Genomic DNA, 17,715 nt, shown 5'->3' with positions numbered 1-17,715 from the left:
GTGAGCTGAAGTGCTTACCCGGATAACTCTGTGGACCTGATCTTAGATATCACCAGTTCTGGGAAGCTTTCCTGATTCCCCCAGTCTACGCTGATAGCACCGAGTTGTCTGTTTTATCATTTGCCTTCCTCACGGGATGGTGAGCTGCGTAAGGACAGGAATCAAGCCCACTATATTAATCACTGCACGGCCAGAGTGTAGCCGAGTATGTGGCTCTCAGTAAACACTTGTTGAATGCATACATGTTACCTGTGGGTATGCTTAATGTACACATCTGAGTGTACCATGTGTATTTCCATAGCACGTGTGAATGACTGCAGCTCAAAGTTCAGCATGTGTGCATGTGTGCACATGGGCTGTTGACACTGGACTCTGGAGAGCCAAGTCCCTTCCAGTGGTATTCCAAAAACACACCTGCACATCTCTCCCTGGCCTCTTTCCTCAGCCTCCTGGGACCACCAAACCTAGTTCCTATCTTTTTGGGTAAGCCCTGCTTATTGGAAGAAGAGGAGAATGCATATTTGGTGCCAGGTCCCAGGCCTCTGCCAAAAGGGATGTGCTAGCCAACACTGTCCAGTAGAGCTTTCTTCAGTGGCGGAAATGCTCTATAATTCCTGCTGTCCAATGTGTTAGCCACTCACCACATCTGGTCATCGAGCACTTGGAATATGGCTGTGATGACTAGGAGACCGAATTTTAAATTTGGTTTAATTTTAACTAATTTAAATAGTCTCGTGTGGCAAGTGGCTACCGTATTGGACAGTGTGGTAAATCTTGAAGCAGAAAACAGGCCACGCTTTTTCTCTCCGGCACACCGTGATCGAACATACTGAGAGACGGGCTGAACGTCTAGTTGACATGTGCTTGTAAGTGGGTGGGGGAGCCCCTAAAAGCCTGTCCCATTCTGAGATTCTTATAATTCTGGGCAAAAATCAGAGAATGTCTTCTCTTATCCACACTCACACCCACATCTTACTGGTCTTTCTAATCAGGCTTACGTCCCTGGGTGGTGCAAATGGTTTGCACTTGGTGACTAACCAAAAGGTTGGCAGTTAGCACCTACCCAGTGGCACCATGGAAGAAAGGCCTGACAATCTGCTTTCGTAAAGGTTACAGCCAAGAAAACCCTGTGGAGCAGTTCTACTCTGTAACACATGGGGTGGTCACCAGTTGGAATCGACTCGACAGCAATGGATGTGTTTCTGTTTTGTTTTACATCAGGCTCATGGGCAGTGGTGGGTAAGTGGAGATAATTTCTGCTTCGGATGAGCTGCTTGGTATGGCAGCACCTGTCCCCAGACATGGTCTCCCAACCTGTGATTTGAGACCTGATACATAAACAATTGGGCCCCAGGGCTACAGGCAGGGTGCACAGGCTGCCGGAAAAAAGTGAGTATTGGGGGTGGCCCATCTGCAGCCTCAAACTGCTAGAAGATAGATTCAGCCCCAGTGGGAAGCTGGTAGGGAAAACAATAGGTTAGCCTAGCCATCTGGCTGAAGACAAAGAGAAAACCAGGTGAAGGGGTTAAACTCCAGTGTAAGTCTTCATTTGCAGCCACTAATACCGCAGCATATTATAGTCTAATCTAACCTGATCCCAGTTTAATGCAAGATCCTCCTGGCCCTGAGTGGAATACCAAAGAAAGCCTCAGTGGCTGTAATTTAAGCAGAGCCCTGCAGTGGTTTAGCTGAGGGACATGAAAGGCAAATTCCAGACGGTGTTATGAATTATTGCGCCTTATGAACCTTCCTACTCTCAACAGATGCCTGCTGCCATTTAAACAGCCACTAGATCAATTAGGAATGAAAGGCACAAATCGACTCTGTACAAGGGCACTAAATTACCAGGAACTAATAATCTGCAGCATCGTGCCAGGTGGTGGAAGTGCAGCCCCAAGCCCCCAGCCCCGCTGCAGCCACATGGTCACTGCACCTTCCTCTCTCGCAGGTTGGAGGGAGACTGGGCAGCTGCTGAATGAAGAGGGGAAGGTCTATTTGTGCGTGTGCGTGCGTGTGCGTGTACGTGCACGTGCATGCGTGTGCACCTTGGCTGAGTGTACGCTGTCAAGGAGAGCAAGTGTGGGGGTGTGGTGTGTATGTGCTGTCTTGTATGTTTGCACTGTATGTGCACACACCGTGTTCTATTTATGCAGTACGTATGCACGCACACCTTGCGTGTTTGCAATCTGGGTGCAGATTTTGTGTGCTGTGAGTATACCATATGCAGTGTGCGTGCCTGCACTAGGTGTTATTGTGTGTGGGAATTGTGTGTTCTGTGCACCCAGCACGAGTGGTGTGTGGGGAGGGGAAAATGGACCTGTGGCGATCGAGTCCCCCAGCCACTAGCACTAGGGTTGGGGCAGGGAAAGGAGCATTGTCTCCTCTGCTCCTCTCCTTGCCTATATAGGGGGAGAAGCTTTACTTAGGTGGTCAGGGAGGGCCTCTCCGAGGAGGTGACATTTAAGTTAAGCCTCGAATGATGAGGAAGCAGTCTTGCAGAGATTGGAGGGCGGGACTTTCCAAGCAGGAGAAAAGCAGGAGCGAAGCACTTGAGATACCAATGAGAGCCGCATGTTTCAGGAAAAAACCCAGATGGGTGTGGGTGGATCGAGGTAGTCAGGAGGGCGGTGGAGGGAGAGGAGGATGGAGAGGTAAGCAGGGGTCCAGTCATAAGGCCCCTGAGAAGTCTCAGACAGAGCTGGGCTTGCGGGGTAGTGGGCAGGGTAGCCACCTACATCGGGAACGACACGTACCTTCTATGCAGAGCCACTTAGCATGGGCCCATTTCATAAGCCCTTTTCAGTTCTAGGTGTCGGATCTCTCCAGAATGGGGCTGGGTGGTGGGGTGGCAGACATATCTGGGGGTGTTTTCTGCTCTCTCAAAGGAGGGAAGCATGCTTTCTGTTCTTCCCCCCTAAGTTAACTAAGGGTCTGTGGAGCACAGGGCGGAGGGAGACATCATGGGTGCTAGCATGCTCCCTCTTCACCCCTCCTGCTGGCCTGAGGACTGGGCGGTCAGGGTGGAGGACAGTCATCTGCATGATCAGCTCCCAAATCCTCCCTTCTTATACCCCAGCCTCCCAGCTCCTGCCTCTGGTACCTCCCATCCCAACCTCAGGAGCCCATCTGTGTCACTGAGCTATGGTGGCACTAAGCTTACCTACACCTTCTCCGATGGACCCTGCCAGGGTCAGGGGGTGACTTCGGCTCTCAAGCACTGCACCTGAACCCCTCCATGAACCCAGATTACTACCCATCCCCTGAGAAACAAGCTCAGTTTCCCAGAGACTCAGCTGGGTTGCATGGCTGCAGTCCACCATAGGCTTTACTAAGGTATTCCCAGTCCAGTTCTGGGACAGTCCTGTGTCCCTTCCTCAGTTGCCCAGCCTATGCCTGCCTAAGGGTCGACCTCTATTTCCTAAGCTACCCTCCAACACCACCCTATAAGACTGGCAATGAGGCTGGCAGCCACCCTCAAAGGGTCCTTTCAAGCAGCCTTAGCTGCAGGCTTATGGGGAGAGTGGAGAGAACAGGGCAGGGACCACTGGGCTGGGCATCTTAGTGCCCTGGGACATGAATGGCTGAACCAGGGAGGGGGTTTCCAGTCAGATGTGGTAACTTGATTCTGTTATTCCTGCCTTCCCTGAGCCTCAGTTTGTCCAACTAGAAAATGGCTTTTAAGGAACTCCTCTTCCTGCCAGCCAGGTCTCTTCCACTCTGAATGAATACCCTTTAGAGGGCTAAAAGCAGGAATGGGGAAACTCAGCCCCGGTGCCCATTAGGCAATGAGCAAGATATGAAAGATGACCACTAGACCTTATCTCCTAAGGACCTGGGGCATTTGACTTCCACAGGAGCTCACCCTTCTCCCTCTCAGGTCCCTTCTCCACTCCCGCTCCGAGTCTCTCCTGCCTGACCACCCCCCACCCCAATATCTCTTAAGCCGCTCAAAATTTGGAGGAAATAAATCTCACACACTAATTCCATGAGAGTTTGAGCCTCGTCAGTGCAGAACAAATAAAAGGAGTGAACTGGCATGACATTTTACTGCAGAAGAGAGGTCGTTTCCAGCCACTAATAAAAAGGATTTGACACAGACTAATAAAGAGAAATGAATTTCTCTAATGGCCTAATTTAGCACATTCAGCACTGTGCCTCCGCCTGGGCGCTGCGAGGGCGGGTGCTGTACCAGGAGTGCAGACCAAGGCAGGAGGGAGGGAGAGGATCTCAAACACCCTTTGATTATTTCTTTTTTCTGTTCTGAGCCCCCGACCCCACCCCACCCCCCATCGCCGCGCCCCAGGAGCATCTGAACTAAAATCAAGCTCCAGATATGCAGTTCCCTTTAACGACCCGAAGAAATAAAGAAGCCCTCTCAACAGGCTTGCCGTCTTGTGCTAGCTTAAGAAGGTGATTAAACCGGATGTGTTGATTTCTACAGGGGTTTAACCATCGTTTGGTTTAATTATGTCTGACATTTCTGCCTTCGTGTTTTTTATATCTCACCCAAATTCATTGGCCTGGAATGCCCAGTTTGGGGCCAGAGGATGAGGGGCTACTCAAGGGAGGGATGATAGGGGCAGGATTTCAAGGGAGCCCTTTGCAGAGGTGAACACCATCCTCTTCCTATCAACAGAAATGCTGAGATCCCCGGCTCAAGCCCCATTTTGTCTTCTGGGCAAAGAAATCCTGACTCACCTCTGGTGTGGCTCCTGAGAGAAGCCTACCTGCCTCAAGGCAGGTGTTTCTTTTTTTTTTTTTTAATTGTACTTTAGATGAAGGTTTATAGAACTAGCTTCTCATTAAACAATTAGTAAGCATATTGTTTTGTGACATTGGTTACCAAGCGCACGACATGTCAATACTCTCTCGATCTTAGGTTCCCTGTTACTAGCTTTGCTGTCCCCTCCTACCTTCTCGGCCTTGTCCCTGGGCTGGTGTGCCCCTTTAGTCTCATTTTGTTTTATGGGTCAAGGCAGATATTCTTAACATAAACTGGGCTATGGGTTTCCCTAACATTTTCAAAGACCTCCTGGGATGGAAGGCCACAACCTCTTGGTAATGCTTATAATTGATAGGCCACTCATCTCTACTTAAAGTTCCGTATATGGCTGAAGTGCACGTCCTTTTGTTAAAAGGACTCAAGGAAAGATTCTCGGGCCCTTTTCCATCTGCCTTCCTTTTTGGACAATCTGAATTAAAAAACAAAAAATTTTAAAACATTTTTTCTTGCTTAGGGGAGAAGTGGAAACAGAGAAGCAGTTTTTAAGAGCCATAATAGAGACAGAAAAAAGTCAGAAAGAACGCAAACATGTAGAGCTTTGCAGAGACAGAAATACAAAGAACAAGAGAAAGACAAAGAGTGAGACAGAAGAGACACAGTAGTCAGAAACAGCACCAAAGCTGAGGGAGGGTGGAGGGAAGGGTGGTCACAGGCAGAGGGAGACTTTCGTGTTGAGCTCTCTTTCTGGGTGATAAACCTTGTGATTCACAGTCATGCCACTCCGTCACTTTTGAGCCTCTCAGCCATCCTTCCCTTGTGACCTTGGCCAGAACTGCAGACCTCAATCATGGGTCCAGCCAAGTGTGTGGCAGCCTTCCTGAGCTGTCCACCTCCTCTCCCTGTGAGTGACCTTGAGCCCCAGGGTCCTCCTGCACTTCGCCTCACGGCGGGTGGAGGTGGGGCGAGGGAGCCCAGTATCTGAACTCACCCTTTACTGGAGCCTCTGCTGCTTCTTCCAGTAGGGACAGAGGAGGCAGAAGCTCCAGGCCTGTCTTAGCTGGGACGAGGATGGATGATCCAGAGGGTGGAACACATGGCAGGGGAGCAAAGGAGCCCTGGTAGTGCAATGGTTAAGCACTCGGCTCTTCAGAGAGGTTGGCCATTCAAACCTACCCAGCAGCTCTGAGGGAGAAAGACCTGGCAATCTGCTCTCGTAAAGACTGCAGCCTAGGAAAACCCTATGGGGCAGTTCTCTGGGGTTGCTATGAGTCAAAATCAACTTGACGGCAACTAACAACAACACATGGAGATCGCGTCCCTGAGTGGTGCAAAAGGTTAAGTGCTGGGCTGCTAACTGAAAGCTTGGCAGTTCGAGTCCACTCAGAGGTTCCTCAGAAGAAAAGCCTGGCAATCTACTTCCAAAAAGTCAGCCACTGAAAACCCCATGGAGCACAGTTCTACCCTGACACGAGTAGTGTCGCCATGAGTTGGGGTCTACTCAATGCAAACTGGTTTGGATTTTTGGTTTGGTATGTGGAGATTCTCAGTGATAGGTCAGTGGGACCACGGACCTGGTCAGGGTCAGACTACTCCAGAGGACATTTGTCTCTTGGCCTGTGAGGTGTCAGAGCGGTGGCCAGACTGGCCTTCTAGCTGCCCGCCCGACTCTCCAACGACACACATGTTGCTGTCTCAAGTTGCTAAAGACCCAAACAAAAAAAACCAAACCCAGTGCCATCGAGTCGATTCTGACTCATAGTGACCCTATAGGACAGAGTAGAACTGTTCCGTAGAGTTTTCAAGGAGTGCCTGGCGGATTTGAACTGCTGACCCTTGGGTTAGCAGCTGTAGCCACTTAACCACTACACCACCAGGGTTTCCGCTAAAGACCCAGAACCCTAAAAATCCTACCTAGGGGCTAGCATTTTGACCCTTTATTTTTAGTGCCCCAGGCTAATGGTCACTGGGGGTCACACAATCAAAGACAATATCCTAGAGACACTTTCCAAGACTGCCTCGCCCCCTTTCCTGGGCATCTGTTCACTGTCAGAAGGCCCATTACAAGCACCCACTCTGAGAACTAAGCAGTGACATTTCTCCAGGGTGCTGATGAAGTCAGCACTCCTCAGATGGACATTCGAGGCTCTTCATGATGTGGCCTCAGCCTACTGGTCGGTATTTCTCCTAGACAGACTTGGCGGAGACAATGGAGTAGTTAAGAGGGACAACGGGGGCCCTGGGGGCTTGTATTTTCACTACTCCCCTTCATTGGCTCAGACACGCTGAGTTCATTCTCTGCATATGCCCTGTACTTTGGCTCCATCTGCTTCTTCCATCTGAATTGCCTACTCCTATATCCCTGGGTGGTGCAAACGGTTAACTCTCTTGACTGCTAACCAAAAGGCTGGAGGTTCGAGTCCACCCAGGTGCACGCTGGAAGAAAGGCCTGTTGATCTACGTCCAAAAACTCAGCCATTGAAATCCTATGGAGCACAGTCTACTCTGACACACACGGGGTCACCACGCGTGAGAATCGACTCTGCGGCAACTGTTTCTGTTGTTTTTTATGTGTCTCTTTGCCTCCCTTCTAATGAGCTTCCAAATCCAACTCAAAATGCTGCCTCTTCTGTGAAGTCTCCCCTGCTTCCCTACAGACAAGAAAAACCATGGTCTTCTCTGAATCATCACAGGAAATGCTTTGGGGTTTCTCCCTTGACCTTACTTACAATTTGGGGTGGGATGCTTGGTGATCTGAACTAGCACAGGCTTTGGAGTCAGAGAATTGTGTGGTTTGGGGCAAGTTTCTGAATGTCCTTGAGCCTCGGTTTCTTCTTTTATAAAAGAGGGAAAACGCCTTCCATGAAAGTTCTTTTGAGGATGAGGTGAAGACGCCTGTAGAGTGCCTGGCACTTAGTAAGCTATCAATTAATGCTTGTTCCATTTCTCTGGAAGGATGTGCGGGTACCTTTTTTATTCAGAGCAACATTGCCACCATCCGCTCCAATCAATGTATATTCCCATCTCAACTGACTCATTTGGCAGGAAAAACAAGTCCACGTGCCAATTCTAATAAAGAAAGGAGTAGGAGAAGCCGTTTACAATTTATCAGAACTCAGAACCTCATTTTTAAACCAAAAAGCACTGCCAATAAAAATTTATTTTTATTTCCTTGATGACATTTATTGAATTTTACTAACTACCTGGGATCCTATCTGTCTACTTGGTGAGTTCCTCCCATCAGTGACCTTGTCTTAGAACTCCCAAAGGTCAAGCACCATGTGTGGCACAGAGCAGAGGATCAATAAATATTTGGCGAATTAATGAATGGGAATAAAACAAACAAATGAAGTAAGCAATGATGATGGGAATGAAGGTTCTGAGCAACAAGCCTGAAGTCCTTCCAGGCGCAGAATCCACGCCTACTGCCGGAGTCCCTTCAGATTTTGCCATCTGTCCGCTTCTGGCCACAGTTGCTAAAAAGGACCTGTCTTAGAGCTTGCTGTGGGCTGTGGTGTGGGCGTGGGGTCGGGTGCCGGAGGGAGGGGAGTGAGTGAGGATGGTGCTTGCCCAGCCTGCCACTCCTCCCCTGGAAGGCACCAGATGGAGAGAGCACAGTGGGGTGGGGAAGAACAAGCCCGCAGCCCCGGGTTGGATGTATTTTTACTTCAGGTGTGACGTTGAAACCATGCGGGTGTATTTTTAGCCCTGCCCAGTGGGCGGTGTGTTCTCCTGGGTTGCCTGGGAGAGGACTTCTTGTGACTAAATTAGAACCGCATCTGTTAGGGTTCCTGGGCTCCCATCCAGCACTCCTCCCCCAGGTGGGTGGGCAGGACCATTCTCTGCAAGTGTGGGGCACAGGGCAGGTCACAGTCTGCTCAGTTCCCCTCCCCTCCCACTAAACACACGCGCGCACACACACACACACACATGCATACACATATACACACATGCACACACATACACACACACATACACATGCATACACGCCCCTCCCAGCACTTTTTAAAATTTTTTAAAAATAAATGTGAAATCTCAACAACGTGAATGTTAAAGCTGGCTGGCCTGGAAGTGCAAAATTACAAAGAAACTAAAACTTGAGCCCTGGTAAGGCTTTCATGTCCCACCCCTTCCTTTTAAGGAGAGGGAACTCAGACACAGAAATAAGAAGTATCTTTGCTGAGGTCAGGTGCCAGAGCTTCTATCCAAACGCCTGGAGACTCAGCCAGTCCCCAAAGGCAAACTACTTGAGGGGACAGCGTTGTGTGGGTAGGGCGTGTTCTATCCATTATGCCATGGTCACCCGCAGAGACTAAAAGCACACACCCACGCACATTTGACTGCACGTTGTAAGTTAGCAGCAGGCCCACTGCACTAATTTACAAAGTGCTTTTATGTGCTAGTTGTATTTAAAGAGGTCCCTAGGTGGCACAGGTGGTTTGCCCTCGACTACTAACCTAAAGGTTGATGGTTCGAACCCACCCAGGGGCACCTCAGAAGAAAGGCCTGTTGATCTGTGTCCGTGAAGATTACAGCCAAGAAAACCCTACAGAGCAGTTCTACTCTGTAACGTACAAGTTCGTCATGAGTTGGGATCAACTCGATGGTAATGGGTTAGGTTTTCTTTGGTTTTAAACACTCCAACAGTCTTATTATTCCATTTTACTGACAAGCAAACTGAGGTGCTAGGCGGTTAAATAATTTCATCAAGCTAAGAAGCAACTGAATTGAGATTTAAATCTGGATACCCAAACTCCATACCTTGTGCTCTTTCCATGAGTTCTTTTTAGAACTATTATTGGGATCACTTCATACTCCCCCCTTTTTTCTCTCTACTGTCTCCTTGAGTCATAATGCATCTTGGGTGGCATGACTCAGTTGCTGAGCTTACCCTTTGAGTGTCGGGGCTGTTGCATACAAGAGAACCTCTGCCTTACAAATTGAGTTTCCAAAAGAACCTCCTCCACTAACGAGACTCCTGTGTGTTCAGAAAGGGCTTTACCGTTTCTGCAGATCTTTGATTTTCTCATTTGATGCCTGCCCTGTGAGGTAGGAAAGCTTCTCCTGAGAGGTGAAACAATTTGCCCCAGTGCAGAGTCATCACTCAGACTGAAGTCTTAGTTTTAGGCTCTTTACACTCAGCCATGAAGTGGGCCAGTGTCTGGGAGAAGCAGAGAGTGGCACTGTGGTTAAAAGAAGGACCAGCCTGGCTTAGTCCAGCCTCTGGGAGAAGCCAGGGCCATAGGAGCTTCAAAGGCCCTGCTTACTGGTTCTCCTTCCACTCCACTCCACTCCATCCCGTCCCACTCACATGGGCGGGAGTGGGGGGATGGTGGTAGAGTGGGGAGGGGAATAGATTGCAGGTTGTCTTCCCTCCTGAAAGGGGGCAGATCCAGTCTAGTACTTAGGAGTAGCTTCTAAACAAATTTAAATACCATTCATTGAGGGCCCTCTATGTACCAAGCACTGTCAGCTGTTAGCACTGGTTAAACATAACCTTGTGAGTGCAATTCCAGACTCTGGGTACCTGGAATGATCAGCTCTACCTAGGCCAGGTGCTGAGCTGTAGAAGCAGCAGGCCACTGCCTCTGAACACACCTGCTCCCTAAGCCAGGCGTCTTCAGCCGCTGCACCTGCAGAGGCTGGGCTGGGGTGGGGGAGCCTGCAGACGTGACAGCAAGGGCCGGGAACAGGCTTTGCCCCTGACTATAGTCAACAGCTAAAATGCGTTAACTCTGATGGTGGTGAAACCAAACCAGTAAAAACCAGTTGCATTGAGTTGACTCCAAAGCATGGTGACCCCATGTGTGTCAGAGTAGAACTGTGCTCTATAGGGTTTTCAATGGCCGACTTTTCAGATGTAGATTGCCAGGCCTTTCTTCCGAGGCACCTCTGGATAGACTCGAATCTCCAACCTTTTGCTTAGCAGCTGAGCATGTTAACTGTTTGTATCACCCAGAGACTCCCCGGTGAAAACAATTGCTTCAAAAAGCAGAGAGTGTCTGCTAGAGTGCAGCCCAGAACACAGCCTGGAGCATCAGCCCCCAGCACCTAGTCCTGAGGCCTGGCCTGAGGCACCTGGTCCTGCCTTCCCCCTGGAGTGGCTATATTCTGTCACACCATTCTCAGGTCCCCTCACCCAGCACATTCCAGGAGTGACCAAGGGCAATGCCAGGAAAGGCATAGGGTTAGGTCTCAGGGTCGACTCACCAGAGTCAGAACACCCTTGGGTCACAGGGTGGAAGAGTTCCCTCAAAGACACTTCATTAGGAAGTACCAGTTTCCAGGGTCCTGATCAAGTAGCTGCTAAAGAGAACAGTCACAACAGGGCCCAGTCCCTCTGGTCCAGCCCAACCTCTCCCCATCTGCCAGCCCAGCCCCTTAAAAAGCAGCTTAGCTGTCAGTTCTCTTGGGGTTCACCTCCCTTGGGAGAAGCAATGCACCCCGCCCCCCCCCCCCGCACCACAGGCCAGAATGCCTTATTGTCAATTCCATAAATATTATTGGAACACATACTAAGTGCTAAGCTCGTAACTCCTTTCTCCGTCTATCTTCCCCACCTCCCTGAACATTACCTCTTTATCTCTAACCCTCTCAGAACTAACCTAATGCTTTACACACAGCAGAACTCAATGAAGGCTTAATTGAGGGGTCGTGTGAAGACCATCTGACTGGGGGTCCTTTCTAGTTTTACCTCTTGGTATTTACCTTCTAGCCTCACCAACCCCAGCTTGCATTTTCCCAACCATCTAGTAGCAGCTAACACCTACGGCGAGCTTGCCATAAAGCACCCTTATGGCAATCCTAACTGTGAGATAATGAATTTTTAGCCCTGTTCTACATACGAGGAAACTGAGACACAGAAAGGAAATAGTGGTAGAGCCAAAATTTGAACCCAGGCTCTAAGTCCGAAGGCCACCCTGCAAGCCTGACTTTCACCTCCCTGAGTGCCCCAGGCTGCCCTGGAAGTGTCAAAGGGACACCAGCTGATTCCCATGTCCTCCCCCTGCCTCACCCCACCCCAGTCCACCTAGCAAACACCCATCTGTGTACCAAGTATTATCACACCTAATTTTATTATGTTGTTGTTGTTAGCTGCCATTGAGTCACTCCTGACCCATGGTGACCCCAAGCACAACAGAACAAAAAGCTGCTCAGACCCATGCCATCCCCGCGATTGGTTGCAGAATGCAGATCAGACTGTCGCAGTCATAGTGTCTTCACTGACGGATTTTCAGAAGTCGATCGACAGGCCTTTCCTAGTCCATCTTAGTCTGGAGGCTCCATTGAACCTGCTCAGCATCATAGCAACATGCAACCTTCCACTCATTGACAGGTGGGTGGTGGCTGTGTAGGAGGCGCATTGGCTCAGAATTGACCCCGGTCTCCCGCACGGATGGTGAGAATTCTACCACTGAACCACCATTGCCCCCGTAATTTTATTCTAGCTATTCTTATTTTCTTTTTACAATTGAGAAAACAGAGGCTCAGAGAGATGAACTTGTCCAAGGTGACAAAGCTAGTTATCATCAAGTCTGTTTCCAGAGGGCAAGCTCACCACTGCCCAGCATCGCCACTGGGCTGCACGGGAACCTTAGCTGCAGGACCATCAGGATGGAGCGCGAATGCCAGTAATCTTCAGAGGATGGTCTCTAGGGGAGCACCCCAAATACTGCCCACTGCGCTGTCCTAGCCCTCCCCCAAATGAGTGTGGATTCTAGAGGAACCCAGTCTGGACGAGACAGGAACAGGTGTCCTATAGAGAGGACATCAGAATTGCATATTGCTGTTTTTGAGCTAGAGCTGCGGTTAAGTCTGAGCTACCTGAGGACAGACCACACAGGGGTGGAAGCTTTAGGGGTGTGGTTTGTGGGGACATGAGACTGACGTGAGGAGCTAGAAAAGCTGTGTGGAGGGTCAAGGCTCTGACAGCTGAGGAACTGAAGAGGAGGCCGCAGAATGCAGAGTTTCTGGAGCTGCCAAGAAGCTAACTGGAGAAGGTGGGGAAGTTGGAGGTGAAGCTTGTGCTTTGTTTAACCAGAGGGAAAAAGACAGGCAGTATCCCTGGGTGGTGCAAACAGCTAACGTCCTGGGCTGCTAACCAGAAGGTTGGAGGTTCAAGTCCACCCAGAGGGGCCTCAGAAGAAAGACCTGGTGATCTTCTTCTGAAAAATCAGCCAGCCATGGTCATCAGCCATGAGTCAGAGTCGACTCGATGGCAACCGGTTGGCTATTAGACAGAATCTAGGAGAGAGAATATTCACTACCTTGGGGTTCCAGTGGGAAAAAATGATAGCAAACACTTGCAAAGCACTTACTCTGTCCCAGACACTGTTCTAAGTGTTAATTCATTAAGACAGAACATTGTAAATTTAGAACCTCACAGGCCAGCGAGGACCAATTAACATAGGGTCATGACCAAGACCTGGCATATCAGATGTGCGACCCGCTTAACAACAGAGACCTTGCACCTGTGGCTTGGCTGCCTGGGTGTGGTTTGAACTTTCAAATTTTCCTCACCCAGTTGTGAAGTCGGCATGGTCTTTGGGTATGGGGACAGTGGTTGGTCACCCGCGGTGGTAATCGTAAGAGTCATTGTCATCATACCTGGAACCAGAGTTGTACACCAGCTTGCAAGAACGATTGTGCATATCTCTTTCCAACTGTTTAGTAGCATCATGCTTGTAGTTTGACATCAGACATGGTGCGAGTATTTACACCACGAAAATCAGCAGATGCTATAAATCGGGGCTTCCCCATATCCAGAGAGCCAGTTTACCAGCACACCAGGATAGAACCATGGTATATTTATGGGGTACTGCTTATCTTATTGAATCAATTCACTCCATTCAGTAAGCACTGATTGAGAACCTACTTCATCTAAGCTGGAGCCTTGGTGGTGCAATGGGTAAGACCTGGGCTGCTAAATCAAAAGGTTAGTAGTTTGAATCTACCAGCCGCTCCTTGGAAACCCTATGGGACAGTTGTATTCTGTCCTATAGGGCCGTTATGAGTGGGAATCGACTCGATGGCAATGGGTTTGGTTTTTTGGTTCGTCTAAGCTGCTGACTCCAAGGTGCTGGGAATAAAGTAATGAGCAAGAAGACATGGATGCTGCCCTCATGGAGTTAACAATCTAGTGATGGAAACAGAAACAATGTAAATACAAACGTGAACACAATTAATTCAGTCCTAAGTAATGCCACAGAGGAGAAACAGGTGCAGGGCCACTGCACCCTCCCCACCTTGTCCTGCAGCTCAGTTCTCTAGCATTTTTTTCAGGGCTTTGAACTGGTTCGGTTTTTTTTGTTGTTGTTGTTTGACCCCCCTGCCGAGAATTTGCATTTCCACTCCAGATATACTGAATCTGAATCTACATTCTAACAAGATCCCCAGGTGATTCTTATGCATACCTGGGGATCCATAAGACTCACCTGGGGGTGTTGTTAAAATGTAGATTCAGATTCAGTACATCTGGGGTGGAAATGTAAACTCTCAGCAGGGTGTCGAATCTGAAACCAAGTTTGAAGCCCTGTTTTTAAGGGAGAAGCAAAGTGCCATGGCAGCTGCCCCACTATTTCTCCTCACTCAGGCCTTCAGCCCAGCATTTCCTTATCACTAATGGGTAACTTCTTCAGCACTTCCCAGGCTCTCTGAGAGGTTTCCAGCCTTCAAGTGAGAGAGCTAATACCTAGCAGAGCAGTCTGTCTGCAAAGGCAACCTCCTCCCCCACTAGCACCCGGTCAGGCCTCACTCCCTGCCCCTCTTCTGCTCCCCAGGACATCGTGGTTTCCATGGGAACCCACTCACTTCAAAGGGGAACGAGGGAGATGATGGAGGGGAGGCGGGGAGAGTGAAGCTGGATTAACCTCACCCTTTTGGCCCTGTGTATACGCTGTGCAGGCAACCTAATCCCCAGGTTTCAGCACCTAACAGCACTCACCTTCCACAACACTGCCTACCAGCACAGGGTGAGGAAAACCCCAGGGCTGAGGTGGGGGGTGGGGACGAAAAGAACTGAGCAGAAGTCCAAACCTGAACACCTCCCCCCCACTACTGCCCTAGCCTCCCCTCCTGGAACCACCCCTCGGCATTCTCCCGGGCCACAAACACAATTACCCATGCTGTGCATCCAATCATGGGATCTGCTCAGATTATACTGCAATCATTAATCTGAGCCGGAGCTCCTGGTTGCCTTGCTGATTAGCCCAGATGATGCTCTGGTATGATCCAATTAAAGGCAGACTTGGCCTCCCTCTCACCCCACCCCCCATAGACAGACAGACAGACAGACAGACAGACACACACACACACACACACACACGAGTTTCACGTCAGAAAGGAACCCACACATTTCATTAGCACATCTTCATATACAAATAAAACCTCCCAAGCACTGGCAGGCTCCTTGCACCCATAGGCGCCCCCTATTTTGTCACCCTACCCCTGGGCCAACCAGCAGGGGCCTGGCCACGGAGGGGTCTTCCCACCCTTCCTTCCTCTGTGGCTCCGGGAAGGGCCGCGGTAGGGGCTCCCAAAAGTCAGTGCCAGGTACTAATCTGAATTGAAAGGGCCTTGTTATATTTATTGACAAGAAATGTCGACTTCCTAGTGTGCTCTGCAGCAGTCGGGCTGCCCCAGGCAGGCAGATCTAATTAAAATTACCTAAGCCTACAGGCACTGGGTTTTTCTGGGTGGGTAAGCCTACAGGAGGCTAAGCTTCCTCCCGGTCATCCTGGCCCTGGCTGCCGAGAGGGCAGCTGGTACTAACGGGAGAGGTGTGGTCATGGGGCGCCCCTGGCCCAGGAGGCAGAGGGAGGACAGATGTCCTCAGTGGTCCAGAGGTGCCAAGGTGGCCATGTTTGGCTGGGCACTTGTTGGCACCCACACTGGGAGTCCCTCTTCAGGGTCAGACAGCTGCAAGAATAACTGGGGCAAATGCCAAGAGCTGGGGTGAGCCATGGGACAAGGTCAAGCTCAGGAGTAAAGGTGAGCAGAAGATCATGTTGGCTGAGGAAGATATGGGCATTCATACTTCAAGTGATATCGTGATGGAAAGCTCCAATGCGGGAGGTGACCCACCTCTCCTGTGGTTTGGCCTGGGGAGTGTATGAGCCTGACGTGGAATCCTGGGAAGGGCTTGGGAGCCCACGGATTCCATTCGTGGGACATGGTGACCCATCTGCTTTCCCGTCACCTGCTTTGTGCCAGAAACAGGGCCAGGTACTTACACACCTAAATTCTTTCAAACCTGCTGAGTTCCGTTTTATTTTGCAACTAAAGCTCAGACAGACTAGTATATGGTGAAGGCAGGATTCAAGCCTTTGTTTCCAGGAACTTCTTGTTACCTCCCTATAGGCCGTGACTACCAGAGGTCTGGGAAGGAGCTGGTGATCAGTCTGTAGTGTGCTAATGAATCACCTGGGGGTTTAGATGAGTCAACCCCAAATTACCAGGCACTGGACAGTTTCCAGAGGCCACGTTTTACCCCTCTCTCTTCTTCAGCACCCTGCAAAGGCACGGTGCCCAGGTTAATTTCCAGATGGCTCTGCAGCTTCATTCTCCCACATCCAGTGGCTCTGGCCACTGGCAGTTCCTGGAAATACCAGGCTCCTCTCTGCCTGGGAGAGCCTCACCCCCCATTTCTCCAGCTGGTGAACCCTCTCACTCAGTCTTTAAGACCAAACTTACAGTTGCCTCACCTGTGCCGCCTCACTGGTTTGCATATCTATCAGTTGCTGGAGAGACAAGGAAAGGGCCTATGCATTACCTTCATATGTTCACCCTCTTTCCCCTGGAGTCTAGCACAGTGCCAGCAGATGTTAACAGCAAGGGTACAATGAAAGAGTGTGAAAGAGAGGGAGGGCGGGGGGCTCCTCCCACACTGGGGCAGCATGGCCTGGCCTCCCTCAGCATCTCCTGACGGGGATTGTGACCAAATCCCAGAGTTCTGTGGGGGCCCAAGGCAGAACTCTCTTCCTGCAGGCAGGCCTCAGGCCTGGGGAAGACCCCGATGCTGGGATCCATGGACCAGGGCCCACTGCTCTGGGCTCCCATCTGCTGATATTAGAGGCATTCAGTCATCTGAGTAACTAAAGATAATGCCAATGATAACGATAATAACAGAAATAATTACCATAAAGGCACTGTCACCCAGGGTGGGGAGAGGAAGGAGGTAAGAGGGAATCAGTCCTCTTTCTGTTCATTTTGTCTTGAATGGATCATCCCACGTGTTACTGACATTAACACATGCTGCGAGTGTATACCAGCCATAGGTGAGCTGTGCTTGTTGATACATGTGGACATACATGCTCCCACACGAGTGAATGTGAGCAAGGGTTCAATCTCAACGCTGAGTGCTGGCACGGGCTTCTTTTCTTAGTGATCTGGGCTCTCCACAGATAAATGGTGACTGAAGTACTGTGGAAGCCTCTTTGAGGCTGGCTCTCAGGTATGCACATCTTTCTCCCCAGCCAGGGACACAAGAGCTGGAGTTCACTAAAAAAAAAAAAAACCCGTTGCCATCAAGTCGATTCTGATGCATAGTGACCCTACAGGACAGAGTACAACTGCCCCACACACAGTGCCCAAGGAGCACCTGGTGGATTTGAACTGCCGGCCTTTTGGTTAGCAGCCAAGCTCTTAATCATTTGTGCCTCCAAGGGCCCCAGAGTTGACTAAGGCAGATAGAAATTTCCCTGAGCCCCTTCCTTCTGCAGTGCTTAGGGCCCAGCCCTGGACGTGTAGGGCTGATGCAGGGCAGGTTGAGAGAAGCTGCCTGGTCGCAGCAAACTCTCTATCTGGAGACAGGGCGCCAGAACCTACACACCTACGCCAACATCTATTGCTAAAAAGAAAAAAAAAAAGATAGCCATGAATCAAAGTGTGGTCCAAAGACCAGCTGCATCACATTCACCTGGGATGCTTTTAAAAAATTCCTATAGTTTGACCTACTGATTCAGCATCTGAGCACGGAGCCCAGAAATCAACACTTT

The 17,715-nt window shown here is 50.0% G+C and overlaps 1 protein-coding gene across 3 annotated transcripts in view; it reads right to left on the bottom strand.

Moving 5' to 3' along the window:
• The window catches only part of PKNOX2 (PBX/knotted 1 homeobox 2), a 354,889-nt gene that overhangs the window by 57,555 nt on the left and 279,619 nt on the right, over nucleotides 1-17,715 (bottom strand). The window lies entirely within an intron of this gene.

This window comes from Elephas maximus, chromosome 17 (genome assembly GCF_024166365.1).
Source record: "Elephas maximus indicus isolate mEleMax1 chromosome 17, mEleMax1 primary haplotype, whole genome shotgun sequence".
Taxonomy (NCBI): Eukaryota; Metazoa; Chordata; class Mammalia; order Proboscidea; family Elephantidae; genus Elephas; species Elephas maximus.
The sequence above is the reverse complement of the archived record's forward strand: the minus strand, read 5'-3'. Positions and strand labels throughout refer to the sequence as shown.